This window comes from Balaenoptera physalus (assembly GCF_965194825.1).
Source record: "Balaenoptera physalus genome assembly, chromosome: 3".
NCBI classification, from domain to species: domain Eukaryota; kingdom Metazoa; phylum Chordata; class Mammalia; order Artiodactyla; family Balaenopteridae; genus Balaenoptera; species Balaenoptera physalus.
The window spans coordinates 179,473,670-179,488,980 of record NC_138890.1 but is presented as its reverse complement, the minus strand read 5'-3'; positions in this window follow the sequence as shown (position 1 = coordinate 179,488,980).

Genomic DNA, 15,311 nt, shown 5'->3' with positions numbered 1-15,311 from the left:
TATCTATTTATTTATTTATTTAATATATCATTTTTTTTTTACTGTGTTGGGTGTTCGTTGCTGCATGTGAGCTTTCTCTAGTTACAGCGAGCGGGGGCTACTCTTCGTTGCGGTGCGCAGGCTTCTAATTGCGGTGACTCCTCTTTTGTGGCGCACAGACTCTAGGCACGTGGACTTCATTAGTTCTGGCATGCGGGCTCAGTCGTTGTGGCTCCTGGGCTCTACAGCGCAGGCTTAGTCGTTGTGGTTCAGGGGCTTAAGTACTCCGCAGCATGTGAGATCTTGGTGGATCAGGGCTCGAACCCATGTCCGCTTCATCGGCAGGTGGATTCCCAAACATTGCACCACAAGGGAAGCCCCTGCTCTGCATTATTTTAATGTCAGTATGCTTTGCAGGACATCTAGGAGCCTCGCGTGGGCACCCTATTTCCTGCAAGAACACTGAGTACCCCGAGGCCCCCATGGGCCCGCTAAGACACATCCAGGCCCATAGCCCTTCGGAGCCACTCTGTGTATGCCGAGTGTAGGGCAACACACTGCATTTCTTCTTGGGACAGCTTGAATTCCCCAGCACTCGAACAAGTCCACGAAAACTGTTCTAGCAGGTCCAACGTGCCGTGCAAGTCTGGCTCATTGCCCAAGTCTGAGCCGCACTGAGAAAAACCCTCGGCTTCGTATTCCATCTGGGAGTCCCTGCCTGAAGTCTCCCTGCCTCCAAGAGAAACTCGGCTTGCGTTCCGCCTGCAACTAAAGCCCAGTTCCTCTGGTAACACTGCAGGCTTTTGAAGAGCCACGGGCCCGGAGGCCTAGCTGGGGCATTCCTTCGATGAGGCAGTTCGCTATTTGCAGAACACCCTGCTTCGAGGAGTTGACTCAGGGAAGGAACCACTGGGTAACCTGTGTCTCTTTGAACTTCTTAGAAAGCACCGGGATATATGCTGCGTGTGCACTTGGAAATGGGGGCCTGATGGAACTAGCCTTGCTTTCCCATTTTGAAAGCTCCATTCATGCTGCCTTGAAGCTACTTGAAATTGACTGCTGTTGACAGGCCACGAGCCACTGTAGGCATGGCTCTGGGTAGAAAATGAGTTTTCTCTAGCTATGCCGGCTGCTTCGATGGGCGGGTTGGAGCTCATTCTGCCACGCTCTAGAGCTAAAGGGAAACTCAACGTGAGTACTGGCCTCGAGGTAAGTCCTTGAGTAGCCGCGCAGAAAGGGAGGCATGCAGCTGTTTCCATGAGGTCTTAGTCGCTGTTCTGCTTGATTTGCTTTTATATTTTTTATTTTTTATTTTTTTTTAAGATTTATTTTTTGATTGATTGATCGCTATGTTGGGTCTTCGTTTCTGTGCTAGGGCTCTCTCCAGTTGCGGCAAATGGGGCCACTCTTCATCGCGGTGCGCGGGCCTCTCACTATCGCGGCCTCTCTTGTTGCGGAGCACAGGCTCCAGACGCGCAGGTTCAGTCATTGTGGCCCACGGGCCCAGTTTCTCCGCGGCATGTGTGATCCTCTCAGACCAGGGCTCGAAACCGTGTCCCCTGCATTGGCAGGCATATTCTAAACCACTGCGCCACCAGGGAAGCCCCTGTTCTGCTTTATTTTAAAGGAAGTACCCTTTTCAGGACTCGTAGGCCCCTCGGGTGTGCATCATTTTCCCTCCAAGAACCCTGAGTACCTCCAGACTCCTGTGGGCCTGCTGAGCAACTTCGAGGCCCAAAGGTCGGTCCCTCGGAGGCCCGCTGTGTATGCCGAGTGATGGGCAACACACTGCCTGTTCCTTAAGGAGAGCTACATTTCCAGAGCACTGGAACAGCCCCAGGACCACATTTCTAGCCAGTGCGACGTGCCCTGGAAGTGTTCGTCACGGCCCCCGTCTGAGATGCCATGAGAAAACACTCTGCGTAGAATTCTTCGAGGGCCTCGTACCTGAAGTCACTCTGCTCGAGGAGAAAGTCAGCATCCTACCATGCTGTGGTGCTAACGGGGCACTCAGCGTGAGCACTTGCCTCAAGGTAAGGCCCTGAATTGCCGTGCAGAAGCGGAGGCGTGCAGCAGTTTTCAGGAGGCCGTAGCCACTGCTCTGCATTAGTTTATTTATTTATTTATTTGTTTATCTATCTATCTATTTATTTCCTTATTTAATATATCATTTTTTTTTACTGTGTTGTGTCGTCGTTGCTGCATGTGAGCTTTCTCTAGTTGCAGCGAGCGGGGGCTACTCTTCGTTGCGGTGCGCGGGCTTCTAATTGCAGTGACTCCTCTTGTTGTGGAGCACAGGCTCTAGGCACGTGGACTTCATTAGTTCTGGCATGCGGGCTCAGTCGTTGTGGCTCCCAGGCTATACAGCACAGGCTCAGTCGTTGTGGTTCACGGGCTTAAGTACTCCACAGCATGTGAGATCTTGGTGGACCAGGGCTCGAACCCATGTCCGCTTCATCGGCAGGTGGATTCCCAAACATTGCTCCACAAGGGAAGCCCCTGCTCTGCATTATTTTAATGTCAGTATGCTTTGCAGGACATCTAGGAGCCTCGCGTGGGCACCCTATTTCCTGCAAGAACACTGAGTACCCCGAGGACCCCATGGGCCCGCTAAGCCACATCCAGGCCCATAGCCCTTCGGAGCCACTCTGTGTATGCCGAGTGTAGGGCAACACACTGCACTCCTTCTTGGGACAGCTTGAATTCCCCAGCACTCGAACAGGTCCACGAACACCGTTATAGCAGGTCCAACGTGCCGTGCAAGTCTGGCTCATTGCCCAAGTCTGAGCTGCACTGAGAAAAACCCTCGGCTTCGTATTCCATCTGGGAGTCCCAGCCTGAAGTCTCCCTGCCTCCAAGAGAAAGTCGGCTTGCTTTCCGACTGCAACTAAAGCCCAGTTCCTCGGGTAACACTGCAGGCTTTTGAAGAACCACGGGCCCGGAGGCCTAGCTGGGGCGTTCCTTCTTTGAGGCAGTTCGCTATTTGCAGAACACCCTGCTTCGAGGAGTTGATTCAGGGAAGGAACCACTGGGTAACCTGTGTCTCTTTGCACTTCTTAGAAAGCACCGGGATATATGCTGCGTGTGCCCTTTGAAATGGGGGCCTGATGGAACTAGCCTTGCTTTCCCATTTTGAAAGCTCCATTCATGCTGCCTTGAAGCTACTTGAAATTGACTGCTGTTGACAGGCCACGAGCCACTGTAGGCATGGCTCTGGGTAGAAAATGAGTTTTCTCTAGCTATGCCGACTGCTTCGATGGCCGGGGTGGAGCTCATCCTGCCACGCTCTATTGCTAAAGGGAAACTCAACGTGAATACTGGCCTCGAGGTAAGTCCCTGAGTAGCCACGCAGAAAGGGTGGCATGCAGCTGTTTCCATGAGGTCTTAGTCGCTATTCTGCTTGATTTTATTTTATTTTTTTATTTTTTATTTTTTTTTAAGATTTATTTTTTGATTGATGGCTATGTTGGGTCTTCGTTTCTGTGCTAGGGCTCTCTCCAGTTGCGGCAAATGGGGCCACTCTTCATCGCGGTGCGCGGGCCTCTCACTATCGCGGCCTCTCTTGTTGTGGAGCACAGGCTCCAGACGCGCAGTTTCAGTCATTGTGGCCCACGGGCGCAGTTTCTCCGCGGCATGTGTGATCCTCTCAGACCAGGGCTCGAACCCGTGTCCCCTGCATTGGCAGGCATATTCTCAACTACTGTGCCACCAGGGAAGCCCCTGTTCTGCTTTATTTTAAAGGACGTACCATTTTCAGGACTCGTAGGACTCTCGGGTGTGCATCATTTTCCCTCCAAGAACCCTGAGTACCTCCAGACTCCTGTGGGCCTGCTGAGAAACATCGAGGCCGAAAGGTCGGACCCTCGGAGGCCCGCTGTGTATGCCGAGTGATGGGCAACACACTGCCTGTTCCTTAAGGAGAGCTACATTTCCAGAGCACTGGAACAGCCCCAGGACCACATTTCTAGCCAGTGCGACGTGCCCTGGAAGTGTTCGTCACGGCCCCCGTCTGAGCTGCCATGAGAAAACACTCTGCGTAGAATTCTTCGAGGGCCTCGTACCTGAAGTCACTCTGCTCGAGGAGAAAGTCAGCATCCTACCATGCTGTGGCGCTAACGGGACACTCAGCGTGAGCACTTGCCTCAAGGTAAGGCCCTGAATTGCCGTGCAGAAGCGGAGGCGTGCAGCAGTTTTCAGGAGGCCGTAGCCACTGCTCTGCATTAGTTAATTAATTTATTTATTTGTTTATCTATCTATTTATTTATTTATTTAATATATCATTTTTTTTTTTACTGTGTTGGGTGTTCGTTGCTGCATGTGAGCTTTCTCTAGTTACAGCGAGCGGGGGCTACTCTTCGTTGCGGTGCGCAGGCTTCTAATTGCGGTGACTCCTCTTTTGTGGCGCACAGGCTCTAGGCACGTGGACTTCATTAGTTCTGGCATGCGGGCTCAGTCGTTGTGGCTCCCGGGCTCTACAGCGCAGGCTCAGTCGTTGTGGTTCAGGGGCTTAAGTACTCCGCAGCATGTGAGATCTTGGTGGACCAGGGCTCGAACCCATGTCCGCTTCATTGGCAGGTGGATTCCCAAACATTGCACCACAAGGGAAGCCCCTGCTCTGCATTATTTTAATGTCAGTATGCTTTGCAGGACATCTAGGAGCCTCGCGTGGGCACCCTATTTCCTGCAAGAACACTGAGTACCCCGAGGCCCCCATGGGCCCGCTAAGCCACATCCACGCCCATAGCCCTTCGGAGCAACTCTGTGTATGCCGAGTGTAGGGCAACACACTGCACTCCTTCTTGGGACAGCTTGAATTCCCCAGCACTCGAACAGGTCCACGAACACCCTTCTAGCAGGTCCAACGTGCCGTGGAAGTCTGGCTCATTGCCCAAGACTGAGCTGCACTGAGAAAAACCCTCGGCTTCGTATTCCATCTGGGAGTCCCTGCCTGAAGTCACCCTGCCTCCAAGAGAAAGTCGGCTTGCGTTCCGACTGCAACTAAAGCCCAGTTCCTCGGGTAACACTTCAGGCTTTTGAAGAGCCACGGGCCCGGAGGCCTAGCTGGGGCGTTCCTTCGTTGAGGCAGTTCGCTATTTGCAGAACACCCTGCTTCGAGGAGTTGATTCAGGGAAGGAACCACTGGGTAACCTGTGTCTCTTTGGACTTCTTAGAAAGCACCGGGATATATCCTGCGTGTGCCCTTGGAAATGGGGGCCTGATGGAACTAGCCTTGCTTTGCCATTTTGAAAGCTCCATTCATGCTGCCTTGAAGCTACTTGAAATTGACTGCTGTTGACAGGCCACTAGCCACTGTAGGCATGGCTCTGGGTAGAAAATGAGTTTTCTCTAGCTATGCCGGTTGCTTCGATGGCCGGGGTGGAGCTCATCCTGCCAAGCTCCAGAGCTAAAGGGAAACTCAAAGTGCGTACTGGCCTCGAGGTAAGTCCCTGAGTAGCTGCGCAGAAAGGGAGGCATGCAGCTGTTTCCATGCGGTCTTAGTCGCTGATCTACTTGATTTTATTTTATTTTTTCATTTTTTATTTTTTTTTAAGATTTATTTTTTGATTGATTGATTGCTATGTTGGGTCGTCGTTTCTGTGCTAGGGCTCTCTCCAGTTGCGGCAAATGGGGCCACTCTTTATCGCGGTGCGCGGGCTTCTCACTATCGCTGCCTCTCTTGTTACGGAGCACAGGCTCCAGACGCGCAGGTTCAGTCATTGTGGCCCACGGGCCCAGTTTCTCCGCGGCATGTGTGATCCTCTCAGACCAGGGCTCGAACCTGTGTCCCCTGCATTGGCAGGCATATTCTCAACCACTGCGCCACCAGGGAAGACCCTGTTCTGCTTTATTTTAAAGGAAGTACCCTTTTCAGGACTCGTAGGCCCCTCGGGTGTGCATCATTTTCCCTCCAAGAACCCTGAGTACCTCCAGACTCCTGTGGGCCTGCTGAGCAACACCGAGGCCCAAAGGTCGGTCCCTCGGAGGCCCTCTGTGTATGCCGAGTGATGGGCAACACACTGCACGTTCCTTAAGGACAGCTACATTTCCAGAGCACTGGAACAGCCTCAGGACCACATTTCTAGCCAGTGCGACGTGCCCTGGAAGTGTTCGTCACGGCCCCCGTCTGAGCTGCCATGAGAAAACACTCTGCGTAGAATTCTTCGAGGGCCTCGTACCTGAAGTCACTCTGCTCGAGGAGAAAGTCAGCATCCTACCATGCTGTGGCTCTAACGGGACACTCAGCGTGAGCACTTGCCTCAAGGTAAGGCCCTGAATTGCCGTGCAGAAGCGGAGGCGTGCAGCAGTTTTCAGGAGGCCGTAGCCACTGCTCTGCATTAGTTTATTTATTTATTTATTTGTTTATCTATCTATTTATTTATTTATTTATTTAATATATCATTTTTTTTTTACTGTGTTGGGTCGTCGTTGCTGCATGTGAGCTTTCTCTAGTTGCAGCGAGCGGGGGCTACTCTTCGTTGCGGTGCGCGGGCATCTAATTGCGGTGACTCCTCTTGTTGTGGAGCAGAGGCTCTAGGCACGTGGACTTCATTAGTTCTGGCATGCGGGCTCAGTCGTTGTGGCTCCCGGTCTCTAGAGCGCAGGCTCAGTCGTTTTGGTTCACGGGCTTTAGTACTCCGCAGCCTGTGAGATCTTGGTGGACCAGGGCTCGAACCCATGTCCGCTTCATCGGCAGGTGGATTCCCAAACATTGCACCACAAGGGAAGCCCCTGCTCTGCATTATTTTAATGTCAGTATGCTTTGCAGGACATCTAGGAGCCTCGCGTGGGCACCCTATTTCCTGCAAGAACACTGAGTACCCCGAGGCCCCCATGGGCCCGCTAAGCCACATCCAGGCCCATAGCCCTTCGGAGCCACTCTGTGTATGCCGAGTGTAGGGCAACACACTGCACTCCTTCTTGGGACAGCGTGAATTCCCCAGCACTCGAACAGGTCCACGAACACCGTTCTAGCAGGTCCAACGTGCCGTGGAAGTCTGGCTCATTGCCCAAGTCTGAGCTGCACTGAGAAAAACCCTCGGCTTCGTATTCCATCTGGGAGTCCCTGCGTGAAATCACCCTGCCTCCAAGAGAAATTCGGCTTGCGTTCCGACTGCAACTAAAGCCCAGTTCCTCGGGTAACACTTCAGGCTTTTGAAGAGCCACGGGCCCGGAGGCCTAGCTGGGGCGTTCCTTCGTTGAGGCAGTTCGCTATTTGCAGAACACCCTGCTTCGAGGAGTTGATTCAGGGAAGGAACCACTGGGTAACCTGTGTCTCTTTGGACTTCTTAGAAAGCACCGGGATATATGCTGCGTTTGCCCTTGGAAATGGGGGCCTGATGGAACTAGCCTTGCTTTGCCATTTTGAAAGCTCCATTCATGCTGCCTTGAAGCTACTTGAAATTGACTGCTGTTGACAGGCCACTAGCCACTGTAGGCATGGCTCTGGGTAGAAAATGAGTTTTCTCTAGCTATGCCGGTTGCTTCGATGGCCGGGGTGGAGCTCATCCTGCCACGCTCCAGAGCTAAAGGGAAACTCAAAGTGCGTACTGGCCTCGAGGTAAGTCCCTGAGTAGCCGCGCAGAAAGGGAGGCATGCAGCTGTTTCCATGCGGTCTTAGTCGCTGATCTACTTGATTTTATTTTATTTTTTCATTTTTTATTTTTTTTTAAGATTTATTTTTTGATTGATTGATTGCTATGTTGGGTCTTCGTTTCTGTGCTAGGGCTCTCTCCAGTTGCGGCAAATGGGGCCACTCTTTATCGCGGTGCGCGGGCTTCTCACTATCGCGGCCTCTCTTGTTGCGGAGCACAGGCTCCAGACGCGCAGGTTCAGTCATTGTGGCCCACGGGCCCAGTTTCTCCGCGGCATGTGTGATCCTCTCAGACCAGGGCTCGAACCCGTGTCCCCTGCATTGGCAGGCATATTCTCAACTACTGCGCCACCAGGGAAGCCCCTGTTCTGCTTTATTTTAAAGGAAGTACCCTATTCAGGACTCGTAGGCCCCTCGGGTGTGCATCATTTTCCCTCCAAGAACCCTGAGTACCTCCAGACTCCTGTGGGCCTGCTGAGAAACATCGAGTCCCAAAGGTCAGTCCCTCGGAGGCCCTCTGTGTATGCCGAGTGATGGGCAACACACTGCACGTTCCTTAAGGACAGCTTCATTTCCAGAGCACTGGAACAGCCTCAGGACCACATTTCTAGCCAGTGCGACGTGCCCTGGAAGTGTTCGTCACGGCCCCCGTCTGAGCTGCCATGAGAAAACACTCTGCGTAGAATTCTTCGAGGGCCTCGTACCTGAAGTCACTCTGCTCGAGGAGAAAGTCAGCATCCTACCATGCTGTGGCGCTAACGGGACACTCAGCGTGAGCACTTGCCTCAAGGTAAGGCCCTGAATTGCCGTGCAGAAGCGGAGGCGTGCAGCAGTTTTCAGGAGGCCGTAGCCACTGCTCTGCATTAGTTTATTTATTTATTTATTTGTTTATCTATCTATCTATTTATTTATTTATTTAATATATCTTTTTTTTTAATAAATTTATTTATTTATTTATTTATTTTTAGCTGTGTTGGGTCTTCGTTTCTGTGCGAGGGCTTTCTCCAGTTGCGGCGAGCGGGGGCCATTCTTCATAGCGGTGCGCGGGCCTCTCACTATCGCGGCCTCTCTTGTTGCGGAGCACAGGCTCCAGACGCGCAGGTTCAGTCATTGTGGCCCACGGGCCCAGTTTCTCCGCGGCATGTGTGATCCTCTCAGACCAGGGCTCGAACCCGTGTCCCCTGCATTGGCAGGCATATTCTCAACCACTGCGCCACCAGGGAAGCCCCTGTTCTGCTTTATTTTAAAGGAAGTACCCTTTTCAGGACTCATAGGCCCCTCGGGTGTGCATCATTTTCCCTCCAAGAACCCTGAGTACCTCCAGACTCCTGTGGGCCTGCTGAGCAACATCGAGGCCCAAAGGTCGGTCCCTCGGAGGCCCTCTGTGTATGCCGAGTGATGGGCAACACACTGCACGTTCCTTAAGGAGAGCTACATTTCCAGAGCACTGGAACAGCCTCAGGACCACATTTCTAGCCAGTGCGACGTGCCCTGGAAGTGTTCGTCACGGCCCCCGTCTGAGCTGCCATGAGAAAACACTCTGCGTAGAATTCTTCGAGGGCCTCGTACCTGAAGTCACTCTGCTCGAGGAGAAAGTCAGCATCCTACCATGCTGTGGCGCTACCGGGACACTCAGCGTGAGCACTTGCCTCAAGCTAAGGCCCTGAATTGCCGTGCAGAAGCGGAGGCGTGCAGCAGTTTTCAGGAGGCCGTAGCCACTGCTCTGCATGAGTTTATTTATTTATTTATTTGTTTATCTATCTATCTATTTATTTATTTATTTAATATATCATTTTTTTTTTACTGTGTTGGGTCGTCGTTGCTGCATGTGAGCTTTCTCTAGTTGCAGCGAGCGGGGGCTACTCTACGTTGCGGTGTGCGGGCTTCTAATTGCGGTGACTCCTCTTGTTGTGGAGCACAGGCTCTAGGCACGTGGACTTCATTAGTTCTGGCATGCGGGCTCAGTCGTTTTGGCTCCCGGGCTCTTGAGCGCAGGCTCAGTCGTTGTGGTTCACGGGCTTAAGTGCTCCGCAGCATGTGAGATCTTGGTGGACCAGGGCTCGAACCCATGTCCGCTTCATCGGCAGGTGGATTCCCAAACATTGCACCACAAGGGAAGCCCCTGCTCTGCATTATTTTAATGTCAGTATGCTTTGCAGGACATCTAGGAGCCTCGCGTGGGCACCCTATTTCCTGCAAGAACACTGAGTACCCCGAGGCCCCCATGGGCCCGCTAAGCCACATCCAGGCCCATAGCCCTTCGGAGGCACTCTGTGTATGCCGAGTGTAGGGCAACACACTGCACTCCTTCTTGGGACAGCTTGAATTCCCCAGCACTCGAACAGGTCCACGAACACCCTTCTAGCAGGTCCAACGTGCCGTGGAAGTCTGGCTCATTGCCCAAGACTGAGCTGCACTGAGAAAAACCCTCGGCTTCGTATTCCATCTGGGAGTCCCTGCCTGAAGTCACCCTGCCTCCAAGAGAAAGTCGGCTTGCGTTCCGCCTGCAACTAAAGCCCAGTTCCTCGGGTAACACTTCAGGCTTTTGAAGAGCCACGGGCCCGGAGGCCTAGCTGGGGCGTTCCTTCGTTGAGGCAGTTCGCTATTTGCAGAACACCCTGCTTCGAGGAGTTGATTCAGGGAAGGAACCACTGGGTAACCTGTGTCTCTTTGGACTTCTTAGAAAGCACCGGGATATATCCTGCGTGTGCCCTTGGAAATGGGGGCCTGATGGAACAAGCCTTGCTTTGCATTTTGAAAGCTCCATTCATGCTGCCTTGAAGCTACTTGAAATTGACTGCTGTTGACAGGCCACTGTAGGCATGGCTCTGGGTAGAAAATGAGTTTTCTCTAGCTATGCCGGTTGCTTCGATGGCCGGGGTGGAGCTCATCCTGCCACGCTCCAGAGCTAAAGGGAAACTCAAAGTGCATACTGGCCTCGAGGTAAGTCCCTGAGTAGCCGCGCAGAAAGGGAGGCATGCAGCTGTTTCCATGCGGTCTTAGTCGCTGATCTACTTGATTTTATTTTATTTTTTTCATTTTTTTTTAAGAATTATTTTTTGATTGATTGATCGCTATGTTGGGTCTTCATTTCTGTGCTAGCGCTCTCTCCAGTTGCGGCAAATGGGGCACTCTTCATCGCGGTGCGTGGGCCTCTCAATATCGCGGCCTCTCTTGTTGCGGAGCACAGGCTCCAGATGCGCAGGTTCAGTCATTGTGGCCCACGGGCCTAGTTTCTCCGTGGCATGTGTGATCATCTCAGACCAGTGCTCGAACCCGTGTCCCCTGCATTGGCAGGCATATTCTCAACCACTGCGCCACCAGGGAAGCCCCTGTTCTGCTTTATTTTAAAGGAAGTACCCTTTTCAGGACTCGTAGGCCCCTCGGGTGTGCATCATTTTCCCTCCAAGAACCCTGAGTACCTCCAGACTCCTGTGGGCCTGCTGAGCAACATCGAGGCCCAAAGGTCGATCCCTCGGAAGCCCTCTGTGAATACCGAGTGATGGGCAAAACACTGCACGTTCCTTAAGGACAGCTACATTTCCAGAGCACTGGAACAGCCTCAGGACCACATTTCTAGCCAGTGCAATGTGCCCTGGAAGTGTTCGTCATGGCCCCCGTCTGAGCTGCCATGAGAAAACACTCTGCGTAGAATTCTTCGAGGACCTCGTACCTGAAGTCACTCTGCTCGAGGAGAAAGTCAGCATCCTACCATGCTGTGGCGCTAACGGGACACTCAGCGTGAGCACTTGCCTCAAGGTACGGCCCTGAATTGCCGTGCAGAAGCGATGGCGTGCAGCAGTTTTCAGGAGGCCGTAGCCACTGCTCTGCATTAGTTTATTTATTTATTTATTTGTTTATCTATCTATTTATTTATTTATTTATTTAATATATCTTTTTTTTTTTATAAATTTATTTATTTATTTATTTATTTTTAGCTGTGTTGTGTCTTCGTTTCTGTGCGAGGGCTTTCTCCAGTTGCGGCGAGTGGGGGCCATTCTTCATAGCGGTGCGCGGGCCTCTCACTATTGCGGCCTCTCTTGTTGCGGAGCACGGGCTCCAGACGCGCAGGCTCAGTAGTTGTGGCTCACGGGCCTAGTCACTCCGTGGCATGTGGGATCTTCCCAGACCAGGGCTCGAACCCGTGTCCCCTGCATTGGGAGGCAGATTCTCAACCACTGCGCCACCAGGGAAGCCCTATCATTTTTTTTTTTACTGTGTTGGGTCGTCGTTGCTGCATGTGAGCTTTCTCTAGTTGCAGCGAGCGGGGCCTACTGTTCGTTGCGGTGCGCGGGCTTCTCATTGCGGTGACTCCTCTTGTTGTGGAGCACAGGCTCTAGGCACGTGGACTTCATTAGTTCTGGCATGCGGGCTCAGTCGTTGTGGCTCCCGGGTCCAGTTGCTTCGCGGCCTTGGTATCCTCCCAGACCAGGGCTTGAACCCGTGTACCCTGCATTGGCAGGCAGATTCTCAACCACTGCGCCACCAGGGAACCCCTGTTCTGCTTTATTTTCAAGGAAGTACCCTTTTAAGGACTCCTAGGCCCCTCGGGTGGGCATCATTTTCCCTCCAAGATCAGTGAGCACCTCCAGACCCCTGTGGGCCTGCTGAGCAACATCGAGGCCCAAAGGTCGGTCCCTCGGAGGCCCTCTGTGTATGCCGAGTGATGGGCAACATCCTGCACGTTCCTTAAGGGGAGCTACATTTCCAGAGCACTGGAACAGCCTCAGGACCTCATTTCTAGCCAGTGCGACGGGCCATGGAAGTGTTCGTCATGGCCCCCGTCTGAGGTGCCGTGAGAAAACAATCTGCTTAGGATTCTTTGAGGACCTCGTACCTGAAGTCACTCTGCTCGAGGAGAAAGTCAGCATCCTACCATGCTGTGTCGCTAACGGGACACTCAGCGTGAGCAGTTGTCTCGAGGTAAGGCCCTGAATTGCCGTGCAGAAGCGGAGGCGTGCAGCATTTTCCATGAGGCCGTAGCCGCTGCTCTGCATTGTTTTAACGTCAGTACGCTTTGCAGGACATCTAGGAGCCTCGCGTGGGCATCCTATTCCCTGCAAGAACACTGAGTAGCCTCAGGCCCCCATGGGCCTGCTAAGCCACATCCAGGCCCGTAGCCCTTCGGAGCCACTCTGTGTATGCCGAGTGTAGGGCAATAGACTGCACTCTTTCTTGGGACAGCTTGAATTCCTCAACACTCCCACAGGTCGACGAACACCTTTCTAGCAGGTCCGACATACCGTGCAAGTCTGACTCATTGCCCTAGTCTGAGCTGCACTGAGAATAACCCTCGGCTTCGCATTCGATCTGGGACCTCCTGCCTGAAGTCACCCTGCCTCCAGGAGAATGTCGGCTTGCGTTCCGACTGCAACTAAAGCCCAGTTCCTCTGGTAACACTGCAGGCTTTTGAAGACGCATGGGCCCGGAGGCCTAGCTGGGGCTTTCCTTGGTTGAGGCAGTTCGCGAGATGCAGAACACCCTGCTTCGAGGAGTTGATTCAGGGAAGGAACCACTGGGTAACCTGTGTCTCTTTGGACTTGTTAGAAAGCACAGGGATGTATGCTGCGTGTGCCCGTGGAAATGGGGGCCTGATGGAACTAGCCTTGCTTTCCCATTTTGAAAGCTCCATTCATGCTGCCTTGAAGCTACTTGAAGTTGACTGCTGTTGACAGGCCACTAGCCACTGTAGGCATGGCTCTGGGAAGACAATGAGTTTTCTCTAGGTAAGCCGGGTGCTTGGATGGCCGGGGTGGAGCTCATCCTGCCACGCTCTAGAGCTAAAGGGAAACTCAACGTGCCTACTGGCCTCGAGGTAAGTCCCTGAGTAGCTGCGCAGAAAGGGAGGCATGCAGCTCTTTCCATGAGGTCTTAGTCGCTGTTCTGCTTTATTTTAGTTTATTTTTTTTATTTTTTATTGTTTTTTTAAGATTGATTGATTGATTGATTGATTGCTATGTTGGGTCTTCGTTGCTGTGCGAAGGCTGTCTCTAGTTGTGGCAAGCGGGGGCCACTCTTCATCGCGGTGCGCGGGCCTCTCACTATCGTGGCCTCTCTTGTTGCGGAGCACAGGCTCCAGACGCGCAGGCTCAGTAGTTGTGGCTCACGGGCCTAGTTGCTCCGCGGCATGTGGGATCTTCCCAGACCAGGGCTCGAACCCGTGTCCCCTGCATTAGCAGGCAGATTCTCAACCACTGCGCCACCAGGGAAGCCCCTTGAATAGTTTTGTATTTAAAGTTGGTCTGTGGGGACTTCCCTGGTGACGCAGTGGTTAAGAGTCCGCCTGCCAATGCAGGGGACACGGGCTCGAGCCCTGGTCCGGGAAGCTCCCACATGCCGCAGAGCAACCAAGCCTGCACGGCACAACTACTGAAGCCTGTGCGCCTAGAGCCCGTGCTCGCCCACAAGAGATGCCACCGCAATGAGAAGCCCGTGCACCGCAACGAAGAGTAGCCCCGCTCGACGCAACTAGAGAAAGCCCACATGCAGCAACGAAGACCCAACGCAGCCAAACATAAATTAGAAACTACAATAAAATTTGCCTCTGAATAACTTTGAGTGAATTTGGTATAAGTTGTAAAGTTTGCATCTACGTTCACTTCATTCCAAATGGTTTCCAATTAATTGTTCCTTAACTACTTTTAGAAAGCTTTTGGGGTAGAGACTCCATTTTAGTTTGAATGTCCAGTTTAATGGATTCAGCAGTCCTGTCAGTAGGGCACGCTGCCTCCAGTGACCTGTGAGGGAGGCGCGGCCTGCACTTCCTGCACTGACCACAGGGTGGCGCCGAGTTCGCCTCTCTGACCCACAGCGCATGCTCCTTCCCTGAGAACTCGATTGTGAGGTCAGCTGAGAGCAGTTGAGCCTCCTCAGGCGCGGGGGCGGGGGCGGAGGCCTTCCGGTAGGACGCCCGGCTCAGTGTCTCTGCTGAGAGGAGCTCGGTCTCCGTCTCCTTAGGACTCGCTGGGGTTTCGGCTTCAGGACAAAGTGGGGCTGCGTCCACGCTGACTAGGGAACTAGGTTTCCTGAGGACCCAGGTGATGCCTGAGGAAAAGGTGAAGAGACGGTGAGGAAAAGTGGGGAGAAGCTTCCTGTGGGCGACTGACCGTTGCGGGGGTCCGTCTTCGTGTGAGCGAGGGAGGGCTTGGCGTGGAAAGCTGGGTTTTTGTTCAGGTTTGTGTGCAGGGTAGCCAGCGTGAGCTATGGGGCGTCCAGTTTTCCCAGCACCATTTATCGTGGGGAGTGTCGTGCTCCTTGGTGTGTCCTTGGTCCCTGTGTCATAAATTCACCGACCCCGTCCGTGTGGGTTGAGTTCTGGGCTCTCTGTCCTGTTCCTCTGGTCCCTGTGCCCGTTTTGAGCCAGTTCCACACTGTTTTGGTGACTGTAGCTTCTCAGCAGAGTGTGACGTCTGGGAGGGAGATGCCCCCAGGCCGTTCTCTTTTTTCAGGGTTTCTTTGGCTATTTGGGGTCCTTTGTGGTTCCCCACAGATATTAGGAGGATTTGCTCTATTTTGGGGGAAAATACCATGGAAGTTTGGGAGGGATTGCATTCACTGTGTCCACTGCTTTGGGTAGCATGGATGTTTTAACAATATTAATTGTTCCATTCCATGAGAACAGGATATCTTTCCATTTATTGGTGTGTTTTGCAATGTCTTCATCAATGTCTTAAAGTTTTCAGTGTGCAGGTCTTTCACCTCCTTGGTTGACTTTATTCCCAGGTATTTTGTTCTTTTTGAT